General features: G+C 53.1%; 1 protein-coding gene across 16 annotated transcripts in view; it reads left to right on the forward strand.

Moving 5' to 3' along the window:
- Window positions 1–12,747: 12,747 nt before the first annotated feature.
- Window positions 12,748–15,546, forward strand: part of CACNA1E (calcium voltage-gated channel subunit alpha1 E) — a 139,966-nt gene continuing 137,167 nt past the window's right edge. For 7 of the 16 annotated variants that reach the window (XM_042806126.1, XM_042806173.1, XM_042806140.1 and 4 more), the window contains exon 1: window positions 12,748–12,848. The gene's annotated coding sequence lies outside the window, so the exon portion shown is untranslated. Of the gene's footprint in view, window positions 12,849–13,209; window positions 13,225–15,546 lie in introns of those variants that run through there. The other 9 variants (XM_042806147.1, XM_042806184.1, XM_042806152.1 and 6 more) reach the window with 3 other exon arrangements.

Genomic DNA, 15,546 nt, shown 5'->3' on the forward strand with positions numbered 1-15,546 from the left:
CTGGACTTGGGTAAGCACAGCCCAGAGCTGCCACCTCCCCTGGCAGCACAGTCGCTGTGAGGGAGGGTTGTTTGGTGGCTCGTCCCTGCTCTCTGCCTGGATGATGCTGTGGCAGAGCAACGCAGCTTCATTTGCCATCACAAACCTTTAATGCCCTCCTAGGTTTGCCCTAAAGACCCCCAGGCAAGTAACGAACTCTCACCCACGTCCTTGGAGTAGTCGAAGTCCCTAAAAATGCAAAAGGACTTTGCAACCATGATGCTTTGTATTGCCACCAGAGCCTGGCTTAGGGCTTTTGCAAGCTCTGCCTTGCTCTGCACCCTTTCCCTTGGCAGGAGAGTGAGGAGAGGGACAGCCCAGGAGTCCCAAAGCAGGAGTAAAAGCTGGTGCCAATGCCTTCCCCCACTGCGCTACATCCCCAGTCTGTGGGCAGAGGCTTGTAATGGGATTTTGGGTGGTGATGGCTGCATTCATCTGCCTTTCAGCTATAGCAAGATGTCCTCTCACTGACTGTGCCTGCCAGGCTTTCTACTGCTTTGGGATGTCCCGCTTGGCTCGTTTCTCTGGCAGCATTTCCTTGCAGGGAGTAATTAGCCCTACGCTGGAACAGTCAATACTGCAGCTAAGGTAAATGGAGAGGAGCATGATGCTGCCGTGTGCCATCAGGGCAGGGGGATGAGACCCCCTGCCGGGGGCTGGCTGAGCTGATCCTCTCTGCTGGTTGCAATTACAGGCTGGTCTGGCAGGAGGTCCTGTGGGCAGGATTGCTCCCAGGGCAGAAGAGGTAACAGCTTTCTCTGCAAAGGAGCCACCTTGGTGATCTGAGGAAACATTAACTCGATAGCTGTCCTTTGCTGTGCTGGTGATGCCCTGGTCCCAGGCTGGGGGGTGAGCTGGTGGGGGGAAATGGCCTTTTTGGGATTGAAGGATATTTTTCCCAAAGCAATGGGCTGTCTGGCGCCAAGCCTCATCTAGGGAGAGCTGTGATGTGCCGAGAGGCCTTGGGGTGCTCATGTACCCACCCACCCTCCAGGAACACGGGGCTGGAAGGCAGCATGTAGACCATGAGCTATATACAAGAGATGGAGAGAGCCCCAGGCTGCAGCAGGAGAGGCAGGGTGAGGTGGGTGAGCTGCTTTATGGGAGCTCTGGCTTCTGCCAAAGCCACCCAAGGGGTTTGCTTCACCACATGTTGGAGAAATGGTGTCAGGAGTGTTGGCGTAGCTCTGTTTCTCTCAGTTGGAAATGAGGAGAGCAAAAGTAAACCCCTCGGCGTTCATTGCAGAGTGGGGAGGAAAAGGAAATGAGTGTTCTCCTTGGGCTTTTTATGAAGGGATAAGAGAAACAACAAGAGCAGGAAAAGCTAGGAGAGGAAGTGATTCATATGCTTAATTCACCCTCCAGTTCCTATTATCACTTTTTATTTGTGCTACATGGCAGCACTGAGAGATCCCAACTGAGATCAGGGTTCCACGTGTGCAGCCGTTGCTTAGCCTGGAGTGGGAGGCACAGCGAGGAGGGCGATGAGCATCCTTCATCTGCAGGGAAACCAAACCACGGGGTGTGGAAATAGCTCCACTGGCTGAGTAAGGGCCGCACGGAGCTCTCCTTATTTCTTTCAAGAAATGGGCAGTGAAGAGAGGAGAGGAGGTGATTCCCCAGGGGGACATGATCTAAATTGCCTTGGTATAAATCGCACTCCATCCCTGGATGTTTCTGCTATATTTGGGGCCATCCTTGGCTCTTTCGATCACATCTGTTGGGCCCATGACGAACACCAGGGTCATTTGCTGCCGTAGACTTTCAAGGTTTGTGTTTCAGAGCTCTAGCAGTTGTTGCCAAGGTCCCTGCCTGGGCTGGCTAGCTGGGAGTTTGCCTGGCAGCAGGAGGGCAGCTCCACCCCAGCGATGTAACTGCAAGCTTCAGAGCAAGAGAAATGAATGACTTGTTCTTCATAATGCTCATATCGGGCACTGGGGAAAGGGGATGGAGCTCAAAAAAAAAAAAACCAAACCCTCCCAAAGCCTCAAGGCAATGCTTTGTGGGGCAAATGTTTGTTTAACCATTTGCTGTCTGTGCTGAACTAGTTTCCTGCTGAGCAGAGCTGGCAAGAAATGAAAGGCATTTGCCTGCTGCAGCCAGCAAGCGATGTCCTGCTCTGTCCCTCTACAAGGCTGGGGCTAGCCAGCAAAATCCCTGAAGGCTGTGGTTCAGACAGGTAACACACTGTCACACAGAAGAGGAAAACTTGTTATGGGTTCTAACATGTTTCCAGGGGCAGGCAAGAGAAACATAGGTACTTACAAAGGTAACAGTTTTGTCTCTGGTCTGTAGAATGATAAAGAATGATGTTCCTGGTGGCAATGAGCCCTGCTGTCCCCAAGGATAGGGTTCTCGTGCTCATTGCGGAGCTCTGCATCCAGTATAACCACCCTGGAGAAGAGGAGCTGGTCCAGGCTCCTGCATCCCAAGAGGGAGCAAATGCAACCCAGCACCGGAGTGGTCTGAGGGGAAACCACATCTGCATGGGCACAGCAAAACCTTTAATGGATCCAGTGGACCATGATACCGAATCTTGCTTGCTTAACAGATGTGCTATTCTGATTAGCAGCAGCACTGTATAGTCCATCCTAAATAAGGATCTAATTTGCAAGTATCTGGGCTGGAATTAAGTGAATGATCTGTCTGAATACAGGGACCGAGGGGCTGTTGCTGGTGGCAGCCTGTGCTGCTTGGGTACCGTCAGTGCTGTGTTTGTAGGTGCTTGTCTAGCCAGGGTTTTTGAACAGTTTCCCAGCAACAGTTTCCTCAGCTCCTTGCTGCCTTAAGCTGAAACTGCCCAAATGTGAGCTGCAAGGGAAGGTGTGGGGGGAGAAACAGGCAGTGGAGCAAATTGGCTGAATCTTCTGAAATCCTGGGATTAAAAACTGAAGCTTCTCACTGCCTTCCTCAGTAAAGCCATTCGCGCTTTTTTTTTTTTTTTTTTCTTTTTGTGACAGCTCTCTGATGGGTGTTTTCTGCTGTTCCTTTGGCTACCAGCTTCTCCCTCCCTCTGCGTGCTCTCGTTACCCATGGGAGTGCTGATTCCGTATGAGATGGTGCAGGCAACCCTGGGCAGCTCCTCCAAGGTGAGACCTAAGGGAAATATGGAGAAGCTTTCTGAAGGTCCTGCCCAGGTGAGGTGGGTCGGGGTGAGTCCAGCAAGTCTTGCAGCCCAGGTGGCTGAGGAAGGCAGAAAGGGAGGTGAGAGCAGAGACCCAGCTGGGCTCAGCTCTTGTGAGCAATTTATTTTCCTCTTATTCCATTGCTCAATCCAGGTTTGAACTTCTAGATTTTAAAAATAGTGCAGTAACTCATGTTCTCCATCAGCTGGGTAACAGGCTGTGCTGAAAGCTGATACCTGTAGGCACCCATCATTTCTGTATTTCCCCTGCCCTCTTAAAATCTTCATTCTTCATGTAATTTTGGGACCGCAGATATCCCCTCAGCACAGTCAGCTTTAAATCTGGATTTCATCACACCAGATCTGTCCTAGAGTAGCATGTATATGTCAGTCCACCTGCCTGTCTGTGACTGAACCAGTGTATCTTTGCACTCTTCCATGTCACTTAAGTAATGATAGGTGCTTCCATCTAGCTACCTTGTGCCCTGCTGATACCCTGGCTGGGGCAGCAGGTCTTTCTGCCCTGCCTAGGAAATTACATTTGGTTTTGGGCTGCCCTGAGAGTACATTGCAGTGTCCCACTGGCCACTGGGAAATGCCTGGGACCTGGCCTGGCATACTGGCCACTAACCAAGGAAAACTGTGGTGCCCTATGTGCTATTCCAGCTGCAGGCTGATGCTTTTTCTCAGTGGCTGCCAGTTTCCCCTGGATTTAGCTGAATAGTCTGGATACGAAGCCCCCTTGAAATCTTCGTTTCTGCTGACAGACACTCTGGGAGAACTGTATTAAACCTGATAAGAGCTGGCTCAGAGATCCCAGCTTTCATAAATACAGTAGCTGACAGCTGTTTTTGTAATTCTTTAACACCCATTGTAAATAGCTCCAGCAAGCAGAAGGATAGGAGCCGATGTATAATAGCTGTGGTTTAGGATATGTGCTGATTTAATGTGAGCAGCCTGGGGATTAGAGATGGAAGCACTGGGAACAACGGCTGTGGCTCTGCAGGCAGCTCCTCGCCCGTCGTGCCCCACTCCTGTCTGCTGGGTGACCAAACCCCCCCTCTGCTCCATCACCCAGCTCCCCGGGTGCTCCTGCATGCCTAGGACAGAGGTGGCATGCAGGATTTGTGTGTTTGTGGAGCCTGTGTCTGGTTTGCCTAAAGTTGGGGTCCTTGGGGCTAAAATAAGAATTTCCCTATGGGCAGGGGTGGGGGTACAGTGGAAACTTTGTAAGTATACCTCTGGAAGAGGTAGTATGTGCATGTGCATCCACAGAAGCCCTGACTGTCCCACCAGGAGTGCAACGGGGAGAGAAAAGGTCTGTTTGGTGTAGAGGAGACGCTGCTTGGTGCCTGGGATTGAGATGAGCTGCATCAGAAGGGGAGAGATGCCAAAAAAAAAAAAAAAAAAAAAAGATATTTAGTATTATAAGTTATTTCCCTGTTTCTCACATGTGTTTCTGGGAGCTTCCTGCAGCGAGAAGCCCTCCCTGCCTGCTGGCAGGAGGATCCCTTTTGGATCTGTTTAGACATTATTTCACTAATATTGTTGTTTATCCTGTGTTGGAGCTGTGCCTCAAAGCCTGAGCAGCCCTGGGGGGTGCTGGCTGCCTGGTGTGGTCCATGCCTCCCCTGCTCCCCAGGCAGGATGAGCCCCGATGAAAGCATTGCTGGGGCTCCCTGGGGAGAGCCATCACCTGCTTTTAGCTTTGCTTGGAGGGTCTTTAGCTTTCTTGGTGTCTTCACATAAAGCCTGGGGCAGGCTGGCAGTGTGGGGTTTATCTAAAGACCTGATGTGATGGTGGGTAGTCACCCCCACTACAGTGTTAAGGTCATTTTGCAGCCATGTGGCTTCGAACCCATTGGGGGTGACAGGGGCCAGAGCCTCCCAGGTGAGCCAGTCCCTCTTGGCAAATCCATTGGTTAAAGGCTTGGAAAATATAATCCAGTTTGATTCTGGACATCAAAGTGTGTGTAAAGGATGCTGCATGCTAAACCTCTCCTGATCAAAGCAGGTAAATTAGGCTTGAGCTGCCAAGCCCCAGGACATCCAAAATGAGTGAATTAGGCACAGCCTGGGAAACTCTGAGGCTGCTGAGCTTCAGGGTTTTGGGTGGATGTATTTGGGACAGGAGTGTCATGTGGCTTTTGAACTTCATGTGGTTCCCTGGTCTGGAAGTTGGGGTGAGGATCAGTTTGTGTCTGACTGCCTCTGCCCAGGGCTAGAAAAAATGGGGAGGAGGGGGATGTGAAGGCAGGTTGGGCAACCTGCAGCATCTGCTGTCCTGCTCTAGCTGTGGGCTGGGTGCTGCCGTGGGCCTCAAACAGTCCTGTTCGTCCTCTGCTACCCTACAAACTTAGTTCAGAGGAGGCAGAAATGTTAGATGTTGACTTTTTTTGAGATAAAAATGGATTCAGTTTGTAACAGATGATGACAAACTTGCTGCCTAGTGCAACTGAAGAAGATACTGAACTCCCTTTCATTTGCTGAAGGTGTTTTATTGAGGGCAGGTACATGCTGCACTGAGTCAGGAATTTCAGCAGGAGTGGCTGGGGGTTTTTGCTAGTGGTGGTTGACACTATGCAGATTTCGGGGATGGTGAGGATTGCAATGCTTGACTTATGCGCCAGGTGACTGGGGAATGTCAACCCTCTCAATACCTGGACTTGGTTGAAGAAACACTGACTGGCTGAGTCTCATCTTGCTCATGGATTGAAGCAAGTTACACCTTCCTTCAGTCCACAGGCAGCCATGGAAAATGGGCCGTAATGGTCCTTCTCATAACATCACAAAGATAATACTTAAAAAGCAATGATTTAGGAGTTAGACTTGACTTGAATAGCAATGATATTAGTGGAACCCGAAGTGGGTAAAAAGTTTTCTGGTCCAGTTCAGTGTTACTGTAAGTGGAAAATCATTAGAAGGTGTTGCCTTCTGGGAAGCATCTCAGACTCAGCCCTAAGCTGTGCTCGTTAATATCTTGAATAATGTGAAAGACAACAAAGGTGTTGGTGGAGGTCTGCAGCTGATGGAGTAGCCGTATGTAATGAAGAAGGTGGGAGACCAAAATGCTGAGTGCTTGGTAACCCAGACCCCATTCTGTGCTGTACTTGTGGGTGGGGAACAGTGGCCTGGAGAGGAGTAGTGGCTGCTTTGGAAAATCCACCAAGCCCTGCCTGAAAGCCACTTCGGGAAGCCCTGGGGTTGGGGAGGAGCAGCCAGCGGGTGTTGAGGGACTTTGTCTACTGCTTTTATTTATTCTCTTGGAATAACGTTCCCTGTTCCGATGTGTGATTGGGGATGCTGCGAAATCAGCTTGGAGTGAATTCAAAAGCATGAGTAAAGGTTTGTTTGGGAAAAGTGCCACACAGCCAGGGACCTGGTATATTTGGACTGCCGCGGGGAGGTGACTTGATCTCTGGCTCTTCCACGCCTGTAGCAACCCCGGGGTGAGGACTTGCCCATCCTGCCCAAGCACCAGGAGGGTGGTGCGCTTCTTGGCGGAGAAGGGAGGATGCCACCCAGATGATGGGCCTGGGGGCAGTGCTGCTGGGCTGCCCGCTCAGGGACTCCGGCCCTGTTGTGCGTCTCTCCAAACCTTCCTGATCAGCTGCAGCTTTGGGATTCAGAGCAGGGATGGATCTGGGGGGGGGGGACCTCAGCTGGGGTGTTGCTGTAGGCACGAGCTGTGGGAGCAGGCGAGGCGGTAAGTGGGCAGCACAGTGTGAGCATCCTTAGCCTGGTCCAGCAGTGACACCCCGGGGCACTTGTTTGGGTTGGCTTTCTCCCATGTGCGGACACTAAAGAGCTTTGCAAACACAGGCTATTGCAAGGAGCTAATTGACTTTCCATCATATCCTCAGGTCTTTTTGCGAGTGAAATGACTAAAACGAAGCCGCAGGCTTCGCAGTAAACAATGAGCAGTTGGTTTCACATGGCTCCCTGTCAAAAATCCCAAACTGGAAAGGCAGGAAAACAAACAATCAGATTAGAAAGAAATGGGTTTTTGGCACCACTTCTCTCCGTGTTGACTGGGCTGTGAGACAGACCCTGAGAAATGGCTCAGATTTTAGTCAAACAGCTCAGGCACGAATAAGGGAGGGAGAAAAAAAATGGATAAAAATGCTTGTGTGCTTAAATCCAGGAGCCTGCAGTCGGAGAGGAGCAAAGCAAGGGTATGGGTCTCTGCGTGCTTTCCAGATGGCAGATACATTTTAAACACAAGAGGCGTAGTTATACCCTGGGTACTGAAGCAGAACAAGCGCCAGGAAAATATATGCTTCAGCTGAAAGATGGAAGTTTGGAAATTGAGAGCAGCACTTGTTTTGTAACTGGAATATAAACGACGGGTCTGAGGTGGAGCAGCAGGCAGGGCAAAGGCATCTCTTCTGATGGGCTCAGCTTTCCCAGTGACAGGTTGGGACTGCTGCTTCTCTGGTCATTAACCATTGACAAAAATTGGGCAGAGCATCCAGGGACAATTTGCTTGTATTATTTCTTGCAGTCTGCAATAGCTGATGGGTAAATGAGATTTTTTTTTTTTCTTCGAACAGAAGACAAATTTAGTGTTTCTTGATCATTCCATTCAGGATGCAGCTTCCTTGTGATTCAGCTGGCCATAAATGTGGTCTCAAAAGGGAGGTCCATGCTTTTCTCTGTCTCTCACTTCACTGTATTATTTTTTTTCTTTTTCAGCACAGTCCTGGAAGTTTGTTACTGAAAAGCTTTTTCCAGTGGGGACTGCCTGCTTTTGGAAAAGTTCCTACTTTGGGAAAGTTTAGTCTCATTTTACACGAACACTCTAATATTAAAGCCATTTCCTCCCCCCCCCCCCCCCCCCCCTTCACTCCTTGTTGCAGTGTTCATATTATTGTGAGAGATTAAATATAATTGAAGATGTTTTAAGTTTCATGGGCTTTCCTGTTGTTAAACAGAAGTGTATATTTTGGCATATGCAGGCCATAAGGAACAAACCTTAATGGGGCCATCGGTGCAGCTTGGGAGTAGCATTGTGGCATTTACTGGAAGGTGCTTTCCACCCCCCCAGGCAGTTTCACAGGTTTCTGAGAGTTTACCAGCTGTGGAAGTTGAACAGTGACCCTTACCCAATTTCTCTTCCCTACGGTGACTGCAACCTCCTCTCTCCAGGTGAGCAGTGCTTGCTCCCTGTGGAGGTCCGTGGCTTTCTGGTGGGTCACTCCAGCTCTCACCACTCGATGGGACCAGCAATTCAGCAGCTCACGTATGTGCACCTCCAGCAGCTGCCCTCTCCTGGGTTAGAGGTTTTGCTAAATACGCATGGCTCCTTTGTTGTTTTTAAAGATGTTTTCAGTGGGCCTGTGCTTCATGTCCTCTCTAGCTCTGTTTAAAATACAAACATGCCTGTTTGGTAGAAAAATACACAGATCCACTTGGAAGTGATGAGCATGAAACTCGAGAAATGAGGCACGTGTCTAATAAAACAAGGAGCTGTGACCCAGACGAGTCAACTTCACAGATACTGATGACCCAGAGGGAGTGCAGAGTTGTACTATGCCATTAATCTCTCCTGGGAAGTGAAGGGTGGGTGATGTTCTCCTGTTGCAGCAACCCTGGTAGGGGAGGTGGTACCTGCATGGTGGTCCCTGATGTGCTGTGGGTCCTCAGGACAGACAGACAGATGCAATTCACAAGCTCTGTGCTCTCTTGCCCCAGCACAGCCCTGATCCTGTGCCAGGGAGGGCAGGCTGAGATGCTGCGCTACCTGCAAAACCATGGGCATTGCAGAAGGTGGAGGCAGAATAACCTGGGGGGGGGCATGGTGCAGGGCTGGGCACGGGGTGGTCTGCATCACCCCCAGAAAAGATGCTGGTGCCCTCATGCTTAGCAGAAACCAGTGCAAATCTAGCTTGAACCAGCCACTGAGTGGTAAAAGCCCAGGGCAGGAGCATACATTGCAAGGGGTCCCTTCCCCTGTCTCAAAATGGGAGCTGCTTTATCCGACCACCTCATCAGTGTTTGACCTGCTCTCAAATCCCAGCAGCTTCCCAGCTGTCTATCCCAAAGCTTAAATAATCTTTGCTACTAAATTGTGGTTTTTTTTTTTTTTTTAGTGTCTAATCTACAATTTACAGCCCATTACTTCTTGTCCTCTTCCCCGTGGGGATGCAGCGCAATTTATTCTCACACTCTTTGTAGAAACCTTTTGCATAATTGAAGACTGCTATCATGTCTTTTCTGCCTTCTGATTTCCAGGCTAGACAAATCCAGTTCTGTTTTTTTTTTTTTTTTTTTTTTCCCAACAGGTTGTGTTTTGCTGCCCTTTGTATGCTCTTTTTACTGCCCTCCAAATTAGTCCACATCAGAAGTGTTTGGCTGTACACGTGGGAAGGAGGAGGAGAAAAGCTATTTAGGCTTTTGTGCTGCATGGAAGAAAAGTGATATTAAAAAGCTAGAGGTCCTTGGGGTTACTCTACACAGTGCTGCTATATGGTAATGAGAGGTTAGCTAGTGAGTGGTGAAAATAGACCAAGTCCAGGTAGTGTCTGCGAATGAAATGGTGTTGGGTTTGGGCAACGGGCTCGGGAGTCTCTGGGTGCTTCCACAAAGCTCAGGGTCAAGCAAAGTTGGGTGCTCTTGGATGTAAAAGATGCTCATTTCTATCTAGCTGGGTTTTGCAGTTCTGTTTTCTGTGTGTGTGATGTTTTTTTGTTTTTTGTTTTTTGTTTTTTTTTTTTTTTTCTAGCTGTCTTTCCAGCAAGTGCCTCGGGCTGCTAACCTGCACCCGGGGTGCTCGCCTTGCCTCTGCACGCTTGCAGGGCTTTGGGAGGCTCCGGCGAGCGACGCAAGCTTGCGGGGAGAGCTGCCGGCGGGCGGGCGGGCGCCTCTGACTCTGCCGCCTGCTCCCCCGAGACGACAGCAGCTTGGCACTGGGATGTCGGCGCTGCTCCTGATGCTGTCTCTCCGTATTTCATTCCTGTCTAGCTGGGTGGTGGGAGGAGATGCTTCGGCTTCGTCTCCGCGCTGATGGGGATTGTCTTTTCTTTCGGGATGGGGAAGCTGATCTGCATTCGTGTCTAATCAGCCGCGGAACTGACAAAATTATTCACGTAACGAGTTCTTGGGGAGAGCCTTGCTTCTCCTCCCCCTCCTGCTGCGCTGGCAGGGAGCAGCCTTGCCTTGGCGCTTATTGGGGAAGGCAGAAGGGCTGTGGGGATGGGGAGAGAGGGAGATGGGCGATGAATGGTGAACCCCCAGAGTTCAATTACCCCCAGCTCCCACCATGAGCAGGTAACCATGGAGACATCCGAATCCAAGGCATCACCAGTCCCCAAGTAACAGCATATATATATATTTATTTAAATCAAGACCCTGGGCTTGTCACTGAGAAAGCTGTCTGTGTTCAGGCTGGCTGCCACGTTGGGGTCATCTGAGTTGCAGGGAGGCCACGCAGGACAGGATTTGGGGGTGCCTTGCATGAAGGGGAGTGTGTGAGAGGGTGTCAAAACCACTTCTCTTGGGGGCCAGAGGGACACGCTTTTATAGGGTGCATTTGCATCCCTACCAGTGCTAGCTTGTAGCAATAACATAGGAGAAATGGTGAGGAATGGGGTTGCTGGTGTGTGTGTTTGGGGGCTCCCTGGCAGCATGTTTTCCCTTCTGCACGTGGCAGGATGGCCTTGCTTGGGCTGGATTTGGGATTTTGTTGTGCAGTGTATTCCCATCCCAAAGAAGAGGGGTATTGGCAGGTTTTCTCTGTGCCCTCTCCCCGAGGTGCTGGCAGAAGTGTGTTGGGGCAGGAGCACGCTCACCGAGCGCGTGAATGGAAATGAGCGCTGGAGGAGATGTTTAAATGAAGAACTCATCTTCAGGATTTTCTTCCCTTCGCTTCATTCAGATTTAGGGATGAAGGCTTTAAAGAGACAGCGCCCAGGCTGGGCGGCACAAGCGGGCATCCCTGTGAGGGGGTGGCTGGGCACCTAGTTCTGCTGCTTCCCCAGCCACGGAGGTGCCAGCCAGGCACTGCAGAGCCATGCAACGTCTTGGTAAAGCTAAAGCAACATAACCTGTCCCCAAACAGGCCGGTGCCCTGGCTTTCTGGGGTGATGTGCACCCGTGATGTTGCTCGGGGCTGCCCTGTGTGGGTGTGTGCTGGGGCAGGGGGGTTGTGTGCCATGTGGCAGCATGTGCTAGGGCTTAGTGGGAACATGAGGACAGGGACAGCCTTAGCAATGCTGCTAGTGTCTGGCCCTGAAAGCTTCTGAAGTCCAGGAGGCTCCTGGGCACTGCCAAGCAGCCAAGGTTTGCTGGGATGCTTTGTTAGTGTGGTGGAAGGAAAGGGAGGAGCTGGAGGGATGCTGGGGTGTAGGGGCATCCTGCCCACCCAAACAGCCCCAGGGCTGGGGCTGCAGTGGGCTGTCTCCCAGAGAAGCCGGCAATGACAAGATTTTGGGGACCCCTGTGCACGCCAACTGGGCTCGTGCTGAGCCACACCATGCTAGGACTTCTCCCTGCACGTGCTAAGGGGAAATATAAAAAGATCTGTGTGCTGCCTTGATCCAGCAGCACCACTGGGCATCTGTGACAGTGCTGTGGGTCTCCTTGACTGAAATGCAGAGAGCCTGCGTCGCCTCTAGCTTCTCCACCCTGCACCTTCAGGTCCAGATGAGCGTGGATGCTGCTCAGGGTGCCTGGGAAGGCAAAATGGAGCCCAGGCAGAAGCAGTGGGGATGCACATCTGCAAATGTGACTTGAGCAGAGGCCTTGAATGCAACCCCTTCCCACTGGCAGCCCTTAGATGCTGTGGGGTAAATCTCTGGCTCCTCTGGTAGGGCCGGGTATCTCCATGTCCCTCGTCCCCACAGCTTCCCTTGCTTTGGTGCTGGTCAAGGGGAGGCCCCATATCGGAGAAGGGCAGGGAGTGCAGGGTTATGTTTTGTGTGGGTATGTGTTGGCTGGAAAACTCATGGTTGCTTTGTATGGCAAGAGCGATGGAGCTCCCCGGGAGCAAGGGGTGAGTGGAAATGGGGAGACTTGGGCTGCAAAAGAGGGGCTGGGGAGCACCAGCACAAGCTGGCGTGCTAACGTGGGGGTCCTTTGCCACCAGTCCCCAGCCCTGGTGTGGGACTGAGCTTGTTAAATCAAACCTGCTGAAGTAGCTGGGGTGCGGGTTTGTGGGTGCTGCTGCTGGGCGGGTGGCTGATCCCGGGGTGACTGAGGTGGCCTGGGTGGGCAGAGACTCAGCTGTGCACCCCGTCCTTACCCCCGGGGTGTGTGCAAGGGGGTGTGTGTGCAATGGGAGGTGTGACCGGACAGTTCCTGCTCTGTTTTGGTGGAGCTCATCTCCTTCCCTCCTTTGTTATCCTCTGTCTGCCCCCTCTGGTATATGTGCGAGTTCCCTTTCTCCGATTGTCAGAAATTTCTTTTCCACTGTGTGGGCAGGAGACAGATTTTAACTGTCTCTATTTTCTCCTTTTTTTTTTTTTTTTTTTTTTTTAAATTTCGTTTTATCCCCCTCCCCCTTTCCTCTCGCATTCCTTCCTTCCCTGCTCCTCTTGTCTCTCCCTCCCTCCTTCCCCTCCCCTCCCTCCTTTTTTCCCCTCCCTCCCCCCGGCTCTTTTTCTCCCTTTCTATTACAAATAATGTCTCTGGAATAATATCCCGACCTCGCCCAGCTCTCCTGCAGGAGCCATGCCTCTCTCTCCAGGTAAGCGGTGGCCGGCGCTGGCTGCTGGCGGGGATGGTGGCCCTGGGCAGCTCCCACTCCCTCTCCCAAAGTAGACAAACGCTGTCGCCGTGGGGACATCGTGTCCCGTTTCCCCCCGCTCTTCCCTCGCTGCTACCTGTTGGGGACGGCTGGGAGACGGCAATCCCCGCCAGTTGGGGCTGTCTCCATCCTCCTCCTCTTCCTCCTCCTCGCTCTGAGCGATTCGGTCTCGGTGGGCATCTCCTCCCCTCCCTTCTCCGGCGGCTTTTGTCTCATCCCGGCCGCTGGGGATGCGCTGAGCTCCGGGCGCAACTCCCGCCGGTGTTTTGGGGGGAAGAGAACGGGGAAAGGAGCCGGCGACAGGCAGTGGAGAGAGGTGGGCTGGGGGGGGGGGGGGGAGACGCGGCTCTCCCCCCTGCACGGGGGGGGGGGACGGGGCTGCGCTTTGGGAGGGGACCCCAAGTTTGGAGCTTGACGCCCCGCTTTGCTCCTTGCCGAGGGTGGGTTTCTCGACGGCTGGGGCTCGGCGGCGCTGGGGAGAGAAGCTCCGCTCCGATAAAGTTTTTATTAAGGTAGCCTAGGAGCGGCGGGAGCCCCGGAGCTGCTTAAGGTGGCTCATGGGCCGGGGAGAAGGGGGGGGCCGGGGGTCCCGCTGCCCTCAGGAAACAGCGAGGTGGGCTGGAGGGGTGTCTGTCCGACCTGCCTCATGCCCTGTATGGGGTGGGTGAAGGCGGGGGTGTAAACCCCCCCCCCCCTTTTTCCCCCCCTGCCTCAGGCACCTGAGAGGTTGGGGTGCCCTGGGGAGCCCCGTGCAGGGGCAGCGGCGGTGTCCAGCCGTGCGCTGGCTCAGCTCCAGCCCTCCTCTGCCAGCCCAAGGCCTCCCAAACATGCAGGGTCTCCTCTCTTGCATGGGTGTCCCCTGGGCGCCCAGCATCTCCTGTTGTCTCCCTGCACGAAGTCCCCGCTTTTTGTGGGTGCAGGTGCCACTCCTGAGTTTGGTTCCTGCTTGGGTGTTGCTGATGGCAGTGATGAATGAGCGGTCCCCCAAATCGGGGTTGGTTTGTCTTGTTCCTGCAGCTCTCCTGGCTGCTCTTGCCTTGCAGAGAATGTGTTTTGGTGCTTGTGGCTCCTGCTGGCACTCTGCATCACGGCTGGAGGGGGGCCAGGGATAACTCTTCCCCCACGATCCTGAACCACACAAGTGCTACTTGTACCCTGGACCACCCTGCCTCTTCCCCCCACGGACCACATCTCCCCGGGTGGGTGATCTCATCCTGCTCTTGGCGCTGATGCAAGGCCAGGCTTGGTCCGTGCTGCAGATGGCTGAGGGGGGGGTGGGGGGGTGGTGGTGGGTCTGGGCTCAGGATGCTGTGGGATGTGGTGACACTCTTGCTGGTCCGGATCCACGGCCGGGGCTGTTTGGCAGATGAGGCATAGCGTTTACGGAAGGTGCTGTCAGCGAGATGAGACACACGTTTGCAGCCTCGGCGGCTGCTGCTGGCATCTTTGGCAAGACCTGGGGCATAGCTACCACCCGTTGAGTAACTGGAAACCGAGCTTCATCCACGTGGAAGCGTCTTTTGGAGGAGCAACCCTCAGCTCCCTCTCCCCAAACTGCCTGGGCAGCATTGGTGGCACACAGCAGCAGCGGAGGGGTGCCAGGGAATTGAGGACTGGGGTGCTTCCAGTCGGCTTTTGTGGGGGTGTCTCTGCAAAGCAGCTCTCCAGCGGCGTGGCACAGGCAGTGGTGTGGCAGGAAGGCTGCGCTCCCTTGGATGTGCATCTGCGGGTCTGGGAGGTGGAGAAGATGGTTGTGGCAGCAGGCTGTCTGCTGGCACCAAGCTCCCCTCTGGTCTCTGCTTCTGCCTGGCTGAGTTTCCTTGATTGGTCCTGGAGTACCTGGAAAGTTTGTTCACTGTGATTTGGGATGCATTTGCATCCCTTGAGTGCCCTGGGGGTTTCCTCCTCTGCTGTCACACAGGGCAGCGTAAACCTTTTCCCAGTGAAAGGCAGAGTGGGAGTGTTGGCCCATCCCTGTTGCACCTCAGCACCTATTTCGGACAGGCGACAGGTTGATGCTGAGGTGCAGAGTTTTCTCTGGGTTCACCCATGCTGCTGAAGGCACTGATGATCTGAGCATGGTGGGGGGATCTCCTGGCCAGTGGTGCCTTTGACCCCCCCCCCTGTGAACAGGACTGTCCCCTTGGCCGTGTGAGGCTGCAGCCCCCCGTGCCCCATCCCTGGTGTGGTTGAGTCAATGCACCCACCCACCGCATCTAGTGTGTGAGTCACAGGCTTTTCATACACTGGTGTGAATCACTCACACACAGCCACACTGATGACTTTAGTGACAGCTGAAAAGAGAAAACAATCCCCCCACCTCTCCCCCCATCACCACTACTGCTGCCTCTGGGCTCCTTGCTCACAGTGACCCAAGAAAACTTCTGTGAGTGGCACCCTGGTGATGGCAGCCGGAGCTCCTGCTAACTTTCTGCATCCTGTGGTTGGGTTGATCCCTGGATGCCACCAAGGATGCTCATGGCTGAAATGGGGTGGACGGGCAGTGGGGTGGCACAGCCTGGAGGACAGCTCTTCTGCCTCAGTGCTAAGGGGTCCTCTGCTAGGTTGGGGTGAGTCTGGCGGTGCGCTGAGCCATCCCTTGCCTCTTCCCTCAGGGCAGGGTGCGTTTTGGTCCAGT

Source organism: Tyto alba, unplaced genomic scaffold, assembly GCF_018691265.1.
Source record: "Tyto alba isolate M040663 unplaced genomic scaffold, T.alba_DEE_v4.0 Super-Scaffold_1000006, whole genome shotgun sequence".
NCBI classification, from domain to species: domain Eukaryota; kingdom Metazoa; phylum Chordata; class Aves; order Strigiformes; family Tytonidae; genus Tyto; species Tyto alba.